This window comes from Pelobates fuscus, chromosome 3, assembly GCF_036172605.1.
Source record: "Pelobates fuscus isolate aPelFus1 chromosome 3, aPelFus1.pri, whole genome shotgun sequence".
Taxonomy (NCBI): Eukaryota; Metazoa; Chordata; class Amphibia; order Anura; family Pelobatidae; genus Pelobates; species Pelobates fuscus.
The window spans coordinates 419,636,301-419,651,441 of record NC_086319.1 but is presented as its reverse complement, the minus strand read 5'-3'; positions in this window follow the sequence as shown (position 1 = coordinate 419,651,441).

Here is a 15,141-nt window from a genome sequence, read left to right as displayed (position 1 = left end):
GACAGGGGCTGAGGAGGGGGGGCAGGGCTCAGGAGGGGACAGGGGCTGAGGAGGGGGGGCAGGGCTCAGGAGGGGACAGGGGCTGAGGAGGGGGGGCAGGGCTCAGGAGGGGACAGGGGCTGAGGAGGGGAGCAGGGCTCAGGAGGGGACAGGGGCTGAGGAGGGGGGGCAGGGCTTAGGAGGGGACAGGGGCTGAGGAGGGGGGCAGGGCTGAGGAGGGGACAGGGGCTGAGGAGGGGAGCAGGGCTCAGGAGGGGACAGGGGCTGAGGAGGGGGGGCAGGGCTCAGGAGGGGACAGGGGCTGAGGAGGGGGGGCAGGGCTCAGGAGGGGACAGGGGCTGAGGAGGGGGGGCAGGGCTGAGGAGGGGACAGGGGCGAGGAGGGGACAGGGGCTGAGGAGGGAACGGGCTCAGGAGGGGACAGGGGCTGAGGAGGGGGGGCAGGGCTTAGGAGGGGACAGGGGCTGAGGAGGGGAGCAGGGCTCAGGAGGGGACAGGGGCTGAGGAGGGGGGGCAGGGCTTAGGAGGGGACAGGGGCTGAGGAGGGGGGCAGGGCTGAGGAGGGGACAGGGGCTGAGGAGGGGAGCAGGGCTCAGGAGGGGACAGGGGCTGAGGAGGGGGGGCAGGGCTCAGGAGGGGACAGGGGCTGAGGAGGGGGGGCAGGGCTCAGGAGGGGACAGGGGCTGAGGAGGGGGGGCAGGGCTTAGGAGGGGACAGGGGCTGAGGAGGGGGGGCAGGGCTGAGGAGGGGACAGGGGCTGAGGAGGGGGGGCAGGGCTGAGGAGGGGACAGGGGCTGAGGAGGGGGGAGGTGCTGAGGAGGGGGGAGGTAGGGCAGGGCTGAGGAGGGGAATAAAAAAAAACTAAAGTGTATTTCCCCCTCCATGAGTTTTACCTTAAGCAGTCAGTGAAGTCTGGAGCCTGCAGCCAGTGGAGTCGGCCGGCCTCTCCTGATGATGTCAGGAGGAGGGGGTGTGGCTTCCTCTGCTCTTCTCCCAGACTCCCCAGCGGTCCTGGGAGAAGAGCAGTGAAAGTCACGCCCCCTCCTCCTGACATCATCAGGAGAGGCCGGCCGACTCCACTGACTGCAGGCTACAGGAAGAGTGCGGTAAGGTGAAAAATCTGAGTCCTCAGCCAGAGGCAGGGGATTCAGATTTTCCTTTTTTTTGCTGGATGTGGGCAGCCCTGGCCCCTGGGTTTAGGGCGGCCTGGGGGGCAATTGCCTCCCTGCCCCCCTTTCCAGCCCGCCCCTGCAGGGAATGATAGCCAAGACCATAGAATCTACCGGGAATGATAGCCAGGAGATAAGTGATATCTAAAATTGTATGAATCTATAGGGGGCATGCATAGCCTGAACTACTATAGGGGACAATGCAGTGGATATAGGCAGCATTACACTCTCTAAAGGGAATGATGCAGGGATAGACATTGTAACTGGACCTATGGAAGACGTAGCCATGGAAACAGAATCTTTATAGGAAGGTAGACTTGTGCAAATGGACTTGTGTGAATACTTTGTTTCGGTTTGGAGCCACAACTATCACACCTGAGCTGTATTACTTGAGTCAGTTATCCTTAAACGGACACTGTGGGCACCCATACCACTTCAGCACTTTGAGGTGGTCTGGGTGCATATCCCCTTCACCCTTAACCCTGTGCATAAAAACTGCATTAATAACCTGCTCGGGTTAACTCCTCCTCTAGTGGCTGTCCACCAGGAACTGACGCTGGACGTCCTCACGCTCTGCATGCGGACCTTCAGCATCAGATTGTTACCCATAAGAAAGCATTAATAAATGTGCATTAGGTCTCCCCCACCACCGGCTGACATCGGCAGAATGGAGCGTTGTCAGATCCTAACCCAGCGCCGAGGGACAGGTCCCAACTGTGGTATTCTACAGTGCCAGGAAAATGGGTTTGTTTTCCTTTGAGGCCCATATAAATGTGATTGTGATACCTTAAGGGGATATTACCTGTGATTGCTATACTAGCCTACCAGAGTGTATTGCTTTCTAACTTCTGCAGTGATTTGGGTATATGTGTGTTTCTATACGTTTTATGTCACATTTGAAAGGTGTTATTACACGTATAGATTAATTAAGATATAATCCATATTTATTTATTTTGTGCACTGTTTACTTCGTTTGCTTAATGGTGGAATTTTTAAGCGACACTTGAGCTTTTTATATGCATTGCTGTACGTCTCCTGCGGCATTACTGTACATTTCTCCCACTGGTTTGCTGTATATCTCCTGCTGCATTGCTGTACGTGTCTCCCGCTACATTGCTGTACGTGTCTCCCGCTACATTGCTGTACGTGTCTCCCGCTACATTGCTGTACGTGTCTCCCGCTACATTGCTGTATGTGTCTCCCGCTACATTGCTGTATGTGTCTCCCGCTACATTGCTGTACGTGTCTCCCGCTACATTGCTGTACGTTTCTCCTGCTGCATTACTGTACATGTCTCCCGCTACATTGCTGTTCGTGTCTCCTGCTGCATTACTGTACGTTTCTCCCGCTACATTGCTGTTCGTGTCTCCTGCTGCATTGCTGTTCGTGTCTCCTGCTGCATTGCTGTACCTGTCTCCCGCTGCATAGCTGTAAGTCTCTCGCTGCATTGTTGTACTTCTCCTGCTGCATTGTTGTACGTCTCCCGCTGCATTGCTGTACGTCTCCCGCTGCATTGCTGTACGTCTCCCGCTGCATTGCTGTACGTCTCCCGCTGCATTGCCTATTTATTCCCACGTTGTGCTTGTTGACTGTGTGTAACCTTGTCCTGCTTGGTTCCTGTTGCCCCAGAGCAATCTATGTATTCAGGTTTCTTGTTTCTGGTATTTATGGGGTATTTACATAACACGTAGATAGTCACTTGGAGGGAAGGTACAGCGGAATCCATGATAATGCTGTAAAGTCACCCAGACTACATCATCTCAATGCAGTGTCAAACATTGTTATTTTGTAGAACCTGGAACTTTTACATTACAGGGTTAAATCCAGCTCTAGTTGATGTCTTCCTAACTCACTCCTGGAATGAAATGCTGCTGACATTGAAGGAGCTCGGCCTATGGCCGTGCATGTCTAGTTCCAATAGAAAAGGAATGGGTTGATAGACAGAGCTGGAGGTTGCAGTAGGCGACTCCCGGTACTGGAAACCAGGTGAATAATTATTAACTTTCATTTTTTTAATCCAAAGGACGGTGGAAAGAAGGGTAGCTATAGCCCTTAACGATTGTTATTTTTTTTGGAACTACATTAATTCCTTAACCCCTTAAGGACACATGACATGTGTGACATGTCATGATTCCCTTTTATTCCAGAAGTTTGGTCCTTAAGGGGTTAAGGACCAAACTTCTGGAATACAAGGGAATCATGACATGTCACACATGTCATGTGTCCTTAAGGGGTTAATGAAGAATGGCCAGTCAATTCTAACAGAGCTACAGAGACACGTGATCTGCTGCAGACAGATCTTCTACTACCATTACCGGTATGCTGGGGCTAAGAACTCGTACTTGTCCGACAGGTAAGGCAGCCCGGGATAGAAAACGGATCCTTACGGCAACTCAAAGATGGGAGGAATTATCGAGTCGTGAGTCCAGGAATTAATGGTGCATTACTACGAAATCTCCCACAATGTTTGATCATGTATGTAGAAATGAACTGTGTGTCTCACAATGGACCCTAACCTACATCAGTCGGCCATTAGTCAGAAATGGAACACTCCAGCATGTATCCTTCCAATTAAAATACATAGAGGATCTGGATTCTAATCACGTCACAAAGCCAAAATATTACCCGTGGCGAAAGGCATCAGCCTAATGAGTTTGATGAATCTTTCTACGTAGCTAATATTCTTAATATTATTACCTTTTATACTCCTGCCTCTATAAAGGATAGTTTAATACAGTTGGGAGACCCCGTTTAGTTCCTTCCTGTAAAGACGCGATAATAGTTTTATAAGAGGCGTAGGGCCACGTTAACATTCCTATGGGAAGGATATAGTTAGAGGCCGTAATATGAATATCAAAGTAGCCAACCCGTGACGGCAAATATTAGAAAACAACAAACAAGATGAGAGCTGAGAACAACACATTACTCTCAAACAGAACTGGAAACATTACACGGAGGTTGTCTGGATATAAACCTGGCGTTCTCCGAGCCAAGCACTGTCTATAACAATATGCTACAGAGGGTAAACACATTCCGTCTGCTTTGGGAAAAAAACAATTAATACAGACCAGAAATGTCACAATGTTGTTAGAATAAACACAGCAGTTTGTTATCAACACAAAGAGTGATAAGAGATGGTTTTCCTCCAATTTCAAAGAATGACCCTGAAACTAAACCATTGAGTAAATAATGTGCAGTCTGAGCTTAAATTGGGAGAATTTATACTATAGGGGGAAAAATGAGACCGTCCAGAGTACACCGAGTGTACACACATTATTGGGGTATAATGAGACGGTCTCTGTGAATAGAGAGTGTACACACATTATTGGAGTATAATGAGACGGTCTCTGTGAATAGAGAGTGTACACACATTGTTGGGTATAATGAGACAGTCTCAGGGAATACAGAGTGTACACACATTATTGGAGTATAGTGAGACAGTCTAAGAGTACACAGAGTATACACACATTGTTGGGGTATATTGAGACAGTCTAGGAATACACAGAGTATACACACATTGTTGGGGTATAATGAGACAGTCTAGGAGTACACAGAGTATACACACATTGTTGGGGTATAGTGAGACAGTCTAGGAGTACACAGAGTATACACACATTGTTGGGGTATAGTGAGACAGTCTAGGAGTACACAGAGTATATACACATTATTGGGGTATAATGAGACGGTCTAGGAGTACACAGAGTGTACACACATTGTTGGGGTATAGTGAGACAGTCTAGGAGTACACAGAGTATACACACATTGTTGGGGTATAATGAGACAGTCTAGGAGTACACAGAGTATACACACATTGTTGGGGTATAATGAGACAGTCTAGGAGTACACAGAGTATACACACATTATTGGGGTATAATGAGACGGTCTAGGAGTACACAGAGTGTACACACATTGTTGGGGTATAGTGAGACAGTCTAGGAGTACACCGAGTATACACACATTGTTGGGGTATAATGAGACAGTCTAGGAGTACACAGAGTATACACACATTGTTGGGGTATAATGAGACAGTCTAGGAGTACACAGAGTATACACACATTGTTGGGGTATAATGAGACAGTCTAGGAGTACACAGAGTATACACACATTATTGGGGTATAATGAGACGGTCTAGGAGTACACAGAGTGTACACACATTGTTGGGGTATAGTGAGACAGTCTAGGAGTACACAGAGTATACACACATTGTTGGGGTATAATGAGACAGTCTAGGAGTACACAGAGTATACACACATTGTTGGGGTATAATGAGACAGTCTAGGAGTACACAGAGTATACACACATTATTGGGGTATAATGAGACGGTCTAGGAGTACACAGAGTGTACACACATTGTTGGGGTATAGTGAGACAGTCTAGGAGTACACAGAGTATACACACATTGTTGGGGTATAATGAGACAGTCTAGGAGTACACAGAGTATACACACATTATTGGGGTATAATGAGACGGTCTAGGAGTACACAGAGTGTACACACATTGTTGGGGTATAATGAGACAGTCTAGGAGTACACAGAGTGTACACACATTGTTGGGGTATAATGAGACAGTCTCAGGGAATACAGAGTGTACACACATTATTGGGGTAAAATGAGACAGTCTAGGAGTACACAGAGTGTACACACATTGTTGGGGTATAGTGAGACAGTCTAGGAGTACACAGAGTGTACACACATTGTTGGGGTATAATGAGACAGTCTAGGAGTACACAGAGTGTACACACATTATTGGGGTATAATGAGACAGTCTAGGAGTACACAGAGTATACACACATTGGGGTATAATGAGACAGTCTAGGAGTACACAGAGTATACACACATTGTTGGGGTATAATGAGACAGTCTAGGAGTACACAGAGTATACACACATTATTGGGGTATAATGAGACAGTCTAGGAGTACACAGAGTATACACACATTGTTGGGGTATAATGAGACAGTCTAGGAGTACACAGAGTATACACACATTGTTGGGGTATAATGAGACAGTCTAGGAGTACACAGAGTATACACACATTGTTGGGGTATAATGAGACAGTCTAGGAGTACACAGAGTATACACACATTATTGGGGTATAATGAGACAGTCTAGGAGTACACAGAGTATACACACATTGTTGGGGTATAATGAGACAGTCTAGGAGTACACAGAGTATACACACATTATTGGGGTATAATGAGACAGTCTAGGAGTACACAGAGTATACACACATTATTGGGGTATAATGAGACAGTCTAGGAGTACACAGAGTATACACACATTGTTGGGGTATAATGAGACAGTCTAGGAGTACACAGAGTATACACACATTATTGGGGTATAATGAGACGGTCTAGGAGTACACAGAGTATACACACATTGTTGGGGTATAATGAGACAGTCTCAGGGAATACAGAGTGTACACACATTATTGGGGTAAAATGAGACAGTCTCAGGGAATACAGAGTGTACACACATTATTGGGGTATAATGAGACAGTCTAGGAGTACACAGAGTATACACACATTGTTGGGGTATAGTGAGACAGTCTAGGAGTACACGGAGTACACACACATTGTTGGGGTATAATGAGACAGTCTCAGGGAATACAGAGTGTACACACATTGTTGGGGTATAATGAGACAGTCTCAGGGAATACAGAGTGTACACACATTGTTGGGGTATAATGAGACAGTCTCAGGGAATACAGAGTATACACACATTATTGGGGTATAATGAGACAGTCTAGGAGTACACAGAGTATACACACATTGTTGGGGTATAGTGAGACAGTCTAGGAGTACACAGAGTATACACACATTGTTGGGGTATAGTGAGACAGTCTAGGAGTACACAGAGTATATACACATTATTGGGGTATAATGAGACAGTCTAGGAGTACACAGAGTATACACACATTGTTGGGGTATAGTGAGACAGTCTAGGAGTACACAGAGTATACACACATTGTTGGGGTATAGTGAGACAGTCTAGGAGTACACAGAGTATACACACATTGTTGGGGTATAATGAGACAGTCTCAGGGAACACAGAGTGTACACACATTGTTGGGGTATAATGAGACAGTCTCAGGGAATACAGAGTGTACACAGTATATAACAGGAGTCTGAGCAATAACCAAGAATGACCAGCAGTTCCAGCTGGGGCACCCTTGGCACAGCAACTCAAGAATTTCCATTTTAAAGCCTTTTATCTGCCACAGGTAGCCAAAGAGATGGTCACACGGTATTCTACCTTTAACCCCTTGAGGACTGAGACAAATGTACACGTTGTGATCAAAACAAAACGTAAACAAAACCTGGAATTTGCGCTATGTCTGTTCAGGCGTAAATCGCCTCTTTCATATTAAATGCACCCCCCCTTATTATATATCATTTTATTCAGGAGAAACAGGGCTTTCATAGCATATCAATATTTATAGATGAAACATAATTTAATATTAATAAAATGTAAAAAAGTGTGAGAAATGAAGAAATGTTCTGCATGGCATTTTAACTGTCAATGTCATAATACTGTTAGCTGTTACTGCAATAAAATACACATATTTGTATTCAGAAATGTCTCCCGAGTACAGCAGTGCCCCCATTGTACAGGTTTTATGGGTTTTTGGAAACATACAGGGGTCAGTGTATGGCTTTCCCCTTTACCATGTTGGCACATTGAAGCTTGCCAGATTGGTTTGCTGAGTCTATGCTGCCTTTGAGACCGTATGGCAGCCCAGGAATGAAAATGAACCCCATCATGGCATACCATTGGTAAAAGTAGACAACCCACGTTAGGGGGTTCATGCAAGTTATATATAACTGACTCTATCTATATGTTTTGATGATCAGTTTTACTTGGGCACCTATAGGGAGCCTGACCGGTTAACAGTGAATCATTTACAATGCACCGGCTTCGGTGCCTTTTCCCCTCATTGCTACCTTCCTGTCTGGAATAGCTCCTATGTAGGGGTATTCCGGTCTAGTAGCCAGGGATTTATTGGGTTTATATAAGCAATATACAGCTGATTCTTTATCTATAAATATTTTATCCTCCCTATTTACTCTATCTCCTGTTCTACATCGTCCTAGGGGATAGTGATAGCAGGAGGCATACTGTCCTTTTGACCACCTGCGATAAAGGACAAACCTCTTTTCCATTTTTTACTTTGATCCCCTTTGTATTAGACTTTCAGCTACATAGACTACAGACTGTAGTAAGCTACTATTACAGGTTATATTTCTATAATTACACCTTTATCTTGCTTAGTCCAATTCATTTAACCTTTTGCACGGTGTCAGTTATAACGTAGCACCCCACTCTCCGTTCTATCTATCCCATACCAAACACACAGGTCACTCTGTTATCCATATCCGGGATACTTAGACTAGTCTGTTACTTTTGTAGCACATCGGTCCTAATTACTAGTACTGAGCTGTAACAATTGTTACTTGTGGAGTCTACATTCAGAGTGTGTACATTTATGATACTATTTTGGCAGTCTTTTACATTTAACAGAAGTTCCACCTGTGAGGAAAGTCCAAACAGATACGGACCGTCTCACTGGTATCACACCCTATCCACTAAACAGCTACGGATCCGGCATGTATTGTCGCCAGCACACCTCCTATTGGCACTCCAAATACAGTGAAGGTTTTCAGCAATTATTGCACTATGAGGGCACTAGACCATAACCACCCGATCCGTTCTTAATACCCAAATGGGTCAACTCGGACGGAGTGATGAAGGTGTATACAGCCCTTTATAGGCTGATAGAGACCAGCTAAGTACTCTATGCCAACACACTAGACGGTACTCCGGTTCAAGTACACCTTAAATCCGTAACAGCACTAAAAGGCAATAATAGTAACACGGCATGAGGGAAATGTAGCTAAAATAAACTGCTACAATTCCGCAAGTGTACCGTTACATAGTAGCCAATAAGGATGAATTCCACTCGGCACATACTGGGTTAATGTACTGGTGCAAATAAGAAGAAGAGAGAGAGAAAAAAACGTCGTATGACGTCAGACTAGAAGGCTCTTGATTGGCTCATCCACTCAGGGCATTTACATACGCCCACGTGGACTTTTTGGCGCTAGATATCGGCGGTCCCATTGGTCAATTAGCAAGTGGCTGGGACTTGAATACATACAAAAGGAGACTTCTGACCAGTCTCAAATTAGCCCCTGACGAAGGTGCATCTGAACGAGCACCGAAACGCGCGTCGGGCTCTATGGGCTCTTTGTTCTACTCACTTTATTTTCACTTAGGGAAATCTATCACCATGTGTAGGCAACCAACACTCTAAGTATGGTTATGCACATGAAGTCACCCTAATTTTGTGTTTTTTTCACTCTTATTTGTACCAGGGGTTTTTGTCACGTTTATTATCTGTTGAGTATTTCTCACAGAAGTAGCATTTGGGGTTTCTCGAGTATACACTGTAACCATTATATGTTTAGCGTTACAGTTATCGAGATTGATTTAGGGGGACGCTATATATATATACGCTTGTTTCCCTATGTCATCTATGCTAGGTATCCATTAACCCATTCATGACACCCCTTATGACAGTGGGACTATCACTTAGTATACCGCAGACCAGACACTGCATACATATTGGTTACTAAGTTTATAGACCTTCTTGCAGTTACACGACTCAAGCACCGTGTTTAGCTGTACGTGACTGCACCCCAGATACCTATGTTTGTCATTTGACTTATACCTACTCTATGGGCCCCTAGCTCTGGATTTGACCATTTCTTTCTACTTAATAAAGTCACTAGCCAGTTAGCTATCTGGGAGCTCTGTAGGCACATAGGCATCATTTTATGTACATAGAGGTTAGCCATTTCGGCAAGTTTCTCACCATTATTTACTGGTGTTTTCACTAGACTATATTTACTTTATTTGTAGATTTTTTATTATTTTGTTCATCATATCCAGTTGTACACTTGACTAGTCTGGTTCATTCCAGCAGTTGAGTCTTTTTTCGTCAGTCTTTTACATTTGTTTGATCACGGTTTTGTCACACATATACACTATTAATATTATTATTATTATTATTTTGTGTGTGGTAGTGTCTTTTATATATACATATTTTCTTTCATTTAATAAAGTTTATTACCTTATATTGATTCTTTACTTAGGAGGAATTTCCTATGAGGCTGGCTGGCTTTCTTATTTGGACGCAAACCATCCCCAATAGTGTCTTTCATTTATCAGTATTTTAGGGTTATGCCCTTTATTACCTCTGTAACCCTTCTCTATCCCTTAGGCTAGGTTTATCCCACCCTTGGGTTATTTTTTCTCAGTTCCTTTAGTTGTCCAGACAGCCCCAAGTTGAACGGAGCTGAGAGCAAGGGGGAAGCAATGTGAAGAAATACCTTATCACTTTTAGCTCCTTTCGTATAATGGATTCGTATTTAAATTTGCTTAGGTCATTTTGTTTGGTTCCCGAACCAAGACCACCCCAGAGACCTATTAGAACGTGGAACGTTGAGTATCCCGTCCGAAAACCGCGAAGTAAATAATTAATAGAATGCTTTACTGGATGGCCGTAATATCATGCATGCGAATGCACGTGGTTGGGACAATGGATGGTGGCCATTTTGTCTCTCAAACGCTGGCAGTGGGACTTAGTCGTCGAGTGCCAGGAACTAATTTTGGCCAGGCACTCCCACTCCCACCGGTCATCATGGACCTGCTGCCCAATCCAGTTCCAGTTTACCTACACAAAAAACGTTCAGGAGCCTGGAGTGAGGCCCCAGATTTAGAAATCCTAGTTGGGGGGGGGGGGGCGGAGCTTGCTAGCGGGACGAGACGGACGCCATATCTGTCAGCTCCCAACATCTAATAACTTAAACGGCACATACCATACAAAACCGACGCCACACAATAACGAGCACCTAACCATCCTACCCAGGGTGAAACGCTGCACCGATTGATGCCGTTTCGGTATCCCACAGGGCGACCCACGCCGAAACGCAAGGCCACGGCCTACCTTCAGCCGCCACGCTTCTCCCTGGAGACGCTCCTGGGCGGCCCACTAGCATACAGAACACCTGGGAACACTCAATCCTCACCTCCTCCACCTTCAGAATACACCATGGGCCGACGTTCCCAGAAACCTGAAGGTAGGGACATCGGAACTATGCTCTAAAAACTCCAACAAGGCAAAGCAGGCTAGACAGGGGAAAATCCAGACGCAGCATCATCCCAGCAATCACAGGAGGCCCAGGGAACAGAGCCCAACCAGACACCTGAGGCTATAACACAGCCTTCCCAGGTGCTCACAGGGGGATCAACACCAGCCACAAAGGAAGACCTCAAGCCCTTATTAACAGCCCAACAGAAGGCAGCTCCCCTGGGAGATGGCACACCAGCTCTTACACAGCTACAACAGCAAGCCAGACTGACGGTTCGCCATGAGTCCACTCACCCCCCCCCCCCTCGCAGCCCCCTTGGTTAGGGGTACCCACTATCTGTATATAGCACACGCAACTAGCACACAAATTAAGCCCCGGCACAAGCTTAGACACCTATGTTAGACGGGCACGACTCCCACAATAACCGGTGTCATAAAGAAACCGGGATGACCGACACGAACCCTCCTGACACATTCGGGTCACACAGCCCCCCCAACCTCCTGCTGCACTAAGCACATTACTCCAAGCCACATGTCAAGTCCTACAACCCTCACATGTATGCCCACAAACACGCACCACTGACATGTAACTGTCTGTTATGATTGTTTTACCAAAAAAAAAAAGTGCGCTGTTCGCAAAAGCCAAACACCTGTAACCTAATGCTTTACAATTATTTCTGTACACCTTTGCTTGGCCAGATTGCATTACTGTTATCGAATGCACTGTAAAAATAAAGAATTGAAAAAAAAAAACGGAGTTACAGAATACCGAACACGAATCAGCTTTCATCTACCTTATGTGGTTTTCGTACAAAACTCCACGAACGGAGACCGGCTCTTGCCACAATGTCTCTGGAACTATTTTGGGCTTCAACCTCGTGGCAGACTGGTCAGAGCTTCCCCGTGCTGGCGATCCAAAACTGCCAAATGGATCTGGGTGATTTTTGGATATATTGTTTGCCCAGATCCAGGCTATCCGGGATTTCCATGTATTTTGGGCGTACGTTTAAGGTGTGTGACAAAACTGGATGGTGCCTGGAGCAGAGCTCCATTCATTCATGTGTTTCCCTTCTGAATTACTATGTTTTTCCTAGCTTTTCGTGATATTACGCCTGTGTTCCCATTTGGGAGCGTTCATACGAACGGAACCCATTCATGTCCCAAATGGGGACCAACCTGGTGCCTCATTAGAACGTTCCCACCAATTAATCAGAAAGTTTGCACTTCCAACATAAGTGTGCAACTGCAAGGGAAGTAATTCATGAGTGCTCCCGAGGGTCGCCACCATTTCATATAGGCAAATGCCAGCCAGGGGGAGCATTCTTACCACCAAAGGAGACGCTTCCATTGCAGGTTTCAGCTCTGGAACCCCACGAACGGAGACTGGTCGGGGAACGTGCCGCTGTGGGGACTTCTAAGGTCGGTGGGGACACTGTTGGGGCTTTTCTGTGCCTAGGAGGCTTTTCAGCTCACGAACTGCAAGCTATAATCACTGAATACCTAGCAGATTGGGAGGAACCAAACAAACGAGGAATGGATGTTCGAAAGGAAACGTCAAACAAGGAAAACTGGTGAATGGCCCAGCCATATGAACGTCTGAAAAGGGCAACACTGGAAGCTCGATGTTAAGCCATACTAATAGCCAAACTTATGGAGGGCGACCAAACCAGCGATGCAGTGGAAGCAAGCCGGGAAGGTGATCAGACTAGCGGTGCCACGGAGATAAGCCGGGAAGAAGTAGAATTCCAGAGGAAAGTCACCTGGAGAATAAGTCAGTTGGGGCCAAATCCTATGCCCAAAGAAATGGCGCAAATTTTGGCGCAAGTATACACTGCCTAAGTGGTACATGGGGCAAACCTGCAGCAAACAGAGGCACTCCCCCTACCAGGACCTACAAATGGAGCACAGCGCAAAAGAATTACTATGCTGCCTTCAATAGTTTTGCCGATGGAGAAATGGAGATTGACACGTATTTGCTGGACTTTGAGAGACAATGTGCTCTGGAGGAGCTGGATAAAGCAAGTTGGGCTGCTGTACTGAGCAGCAAATTGTCCGGCAGAGTGGCAGAAGCTTACCGAGCTGTACCCGATTCAGACATCCATGACTATGCCCCCCCCCACCCAGACTTGCTACTGTCGCCCAGGCACCCCGTCGGCACCCATTTGACGACCCCCCTTCCTCTGCCATCACTGCCAGCAACTGGGACATTATAAGCAGAACTGCCCAAACCGAAATGGGGAAGCTGGGTAAGACCCGCACTCCAACCAGCCAGAGCCTCCGCTCAGTGTTATCACCAGGAGGCCCCCCTCGACCAAGGGCACAGCGAGGAGCAGTGTTGCACGAGGCAAAACCCATCCAGGCTGCAGGTGACAACCGGGAGCACCATCGACAGTGGGTCACCATCGACGGCCAGGAGGCATCGACGGCCAGGAGGCAAAGGGCCTGAGAGACAATGGCACCACCCTGGTGTAGCCGCATAGGATTAGTGCCCATACCTGCACCAACAACACGGTGGTGGTGAGGGTTGTGGGAGGAGCCATCCATAAACTCCCCACGGCCCGTGTGCACCTCAACTGGTGCTCTGGAGCCAAGCATCTGAAGGTGGGCATTATGAAGGAGCTGCCCGCCGAGGTGTTGCTGGGAAATAACCTGGGCTGTCTGACCTTCCAACTCGCCCACCCTGCCACAGAGGAGGGGGGAGCTCCCGCACTCCGAGGACCCGCAGGTAGGACCCTCTATCCAGGGCCGGTGCAAGGATTTTTGCCGCCCTAGGCAAAAGAAAAATTTGCCGCCCCCCCCCATGTGACATCACAATGCCCCACCCATATGATCTGCCATATGAACTAACGCCAGTGCTGCACACTGTGTTTACATTAAAAAGCCTGCAGGGACAGGCTATAGACACTGGAACCACTTCATTAAGCTGCAGTGGTTCTGGTGACTATAGTGTCCCTTTAATGTGAGGTTAGAGATTAGTGTCACTAATAATATACTAGATTGCCTACTTACAACCAGATGAAGATGGTGATGGGCTCTAGCTGCAGTCTGGCTCCACTGGTCTGGTGTAGAACTGGATCTCTGGAGGCTGTTTGTAACTGCGGTCACAAAATTCAATGTTCTGGGAGAACAGGAAGCAGCTCCATTTTTTGAGGCCCCTTACACAGCTCAAGGTCTGGGCCCCAGGGCCTGACGGTGAGTATGCCCATAAGACCCACCCATAAGTCCACCTATATGTTCCACCCATTAAATTCGCTCACAGGGAGTGTAGTGTGTAGGGCATGTGTTATGTGTTATTGTAGAGGATCTAATGTGTGTGCTTATGGAATGTAGTGTATAGGCATACCAGTTTGTGTAGGTGATGCAGTGTGTTTGTGTGTAGTGGAAGCAGTGTGTGTTTGTGGTTGTCTGTAAGGGATCCATTGTTTGAATCTGTGTTTGTATGCATAAGGGATGCAAGGTGTGTGTCTGTAAGTGTGTGCATTGAGTGTGTGTAAGAAATGCATTGTTTCTGTGTGTATGTAAGAGAAGCAGTGTGTGTGTGTGTGTTTGCATGTGTGTGTAAGGGATGCATTGTGTGTTTCTGTATATGTATAGGGATGCATTGTGTGTGTGCGTGTAGTGTGAAAGAGCTCTCCATTCTGTCCCTTAGAGCTCTCCCCTGCCCCTTAGTGGTCTCTCCTCTCCCCCCACCCTCCCATGGGGGTCTCTTCTCACACCCACCCACCCTCCCTGTGTTTTCTCACCTCCCCTTCTCCTCATCTCCACTTCTCCTCACCCCCTCTCCTGTGTTCTTCTCACCTGCCCCCCGTGTCTTCTAACCTCC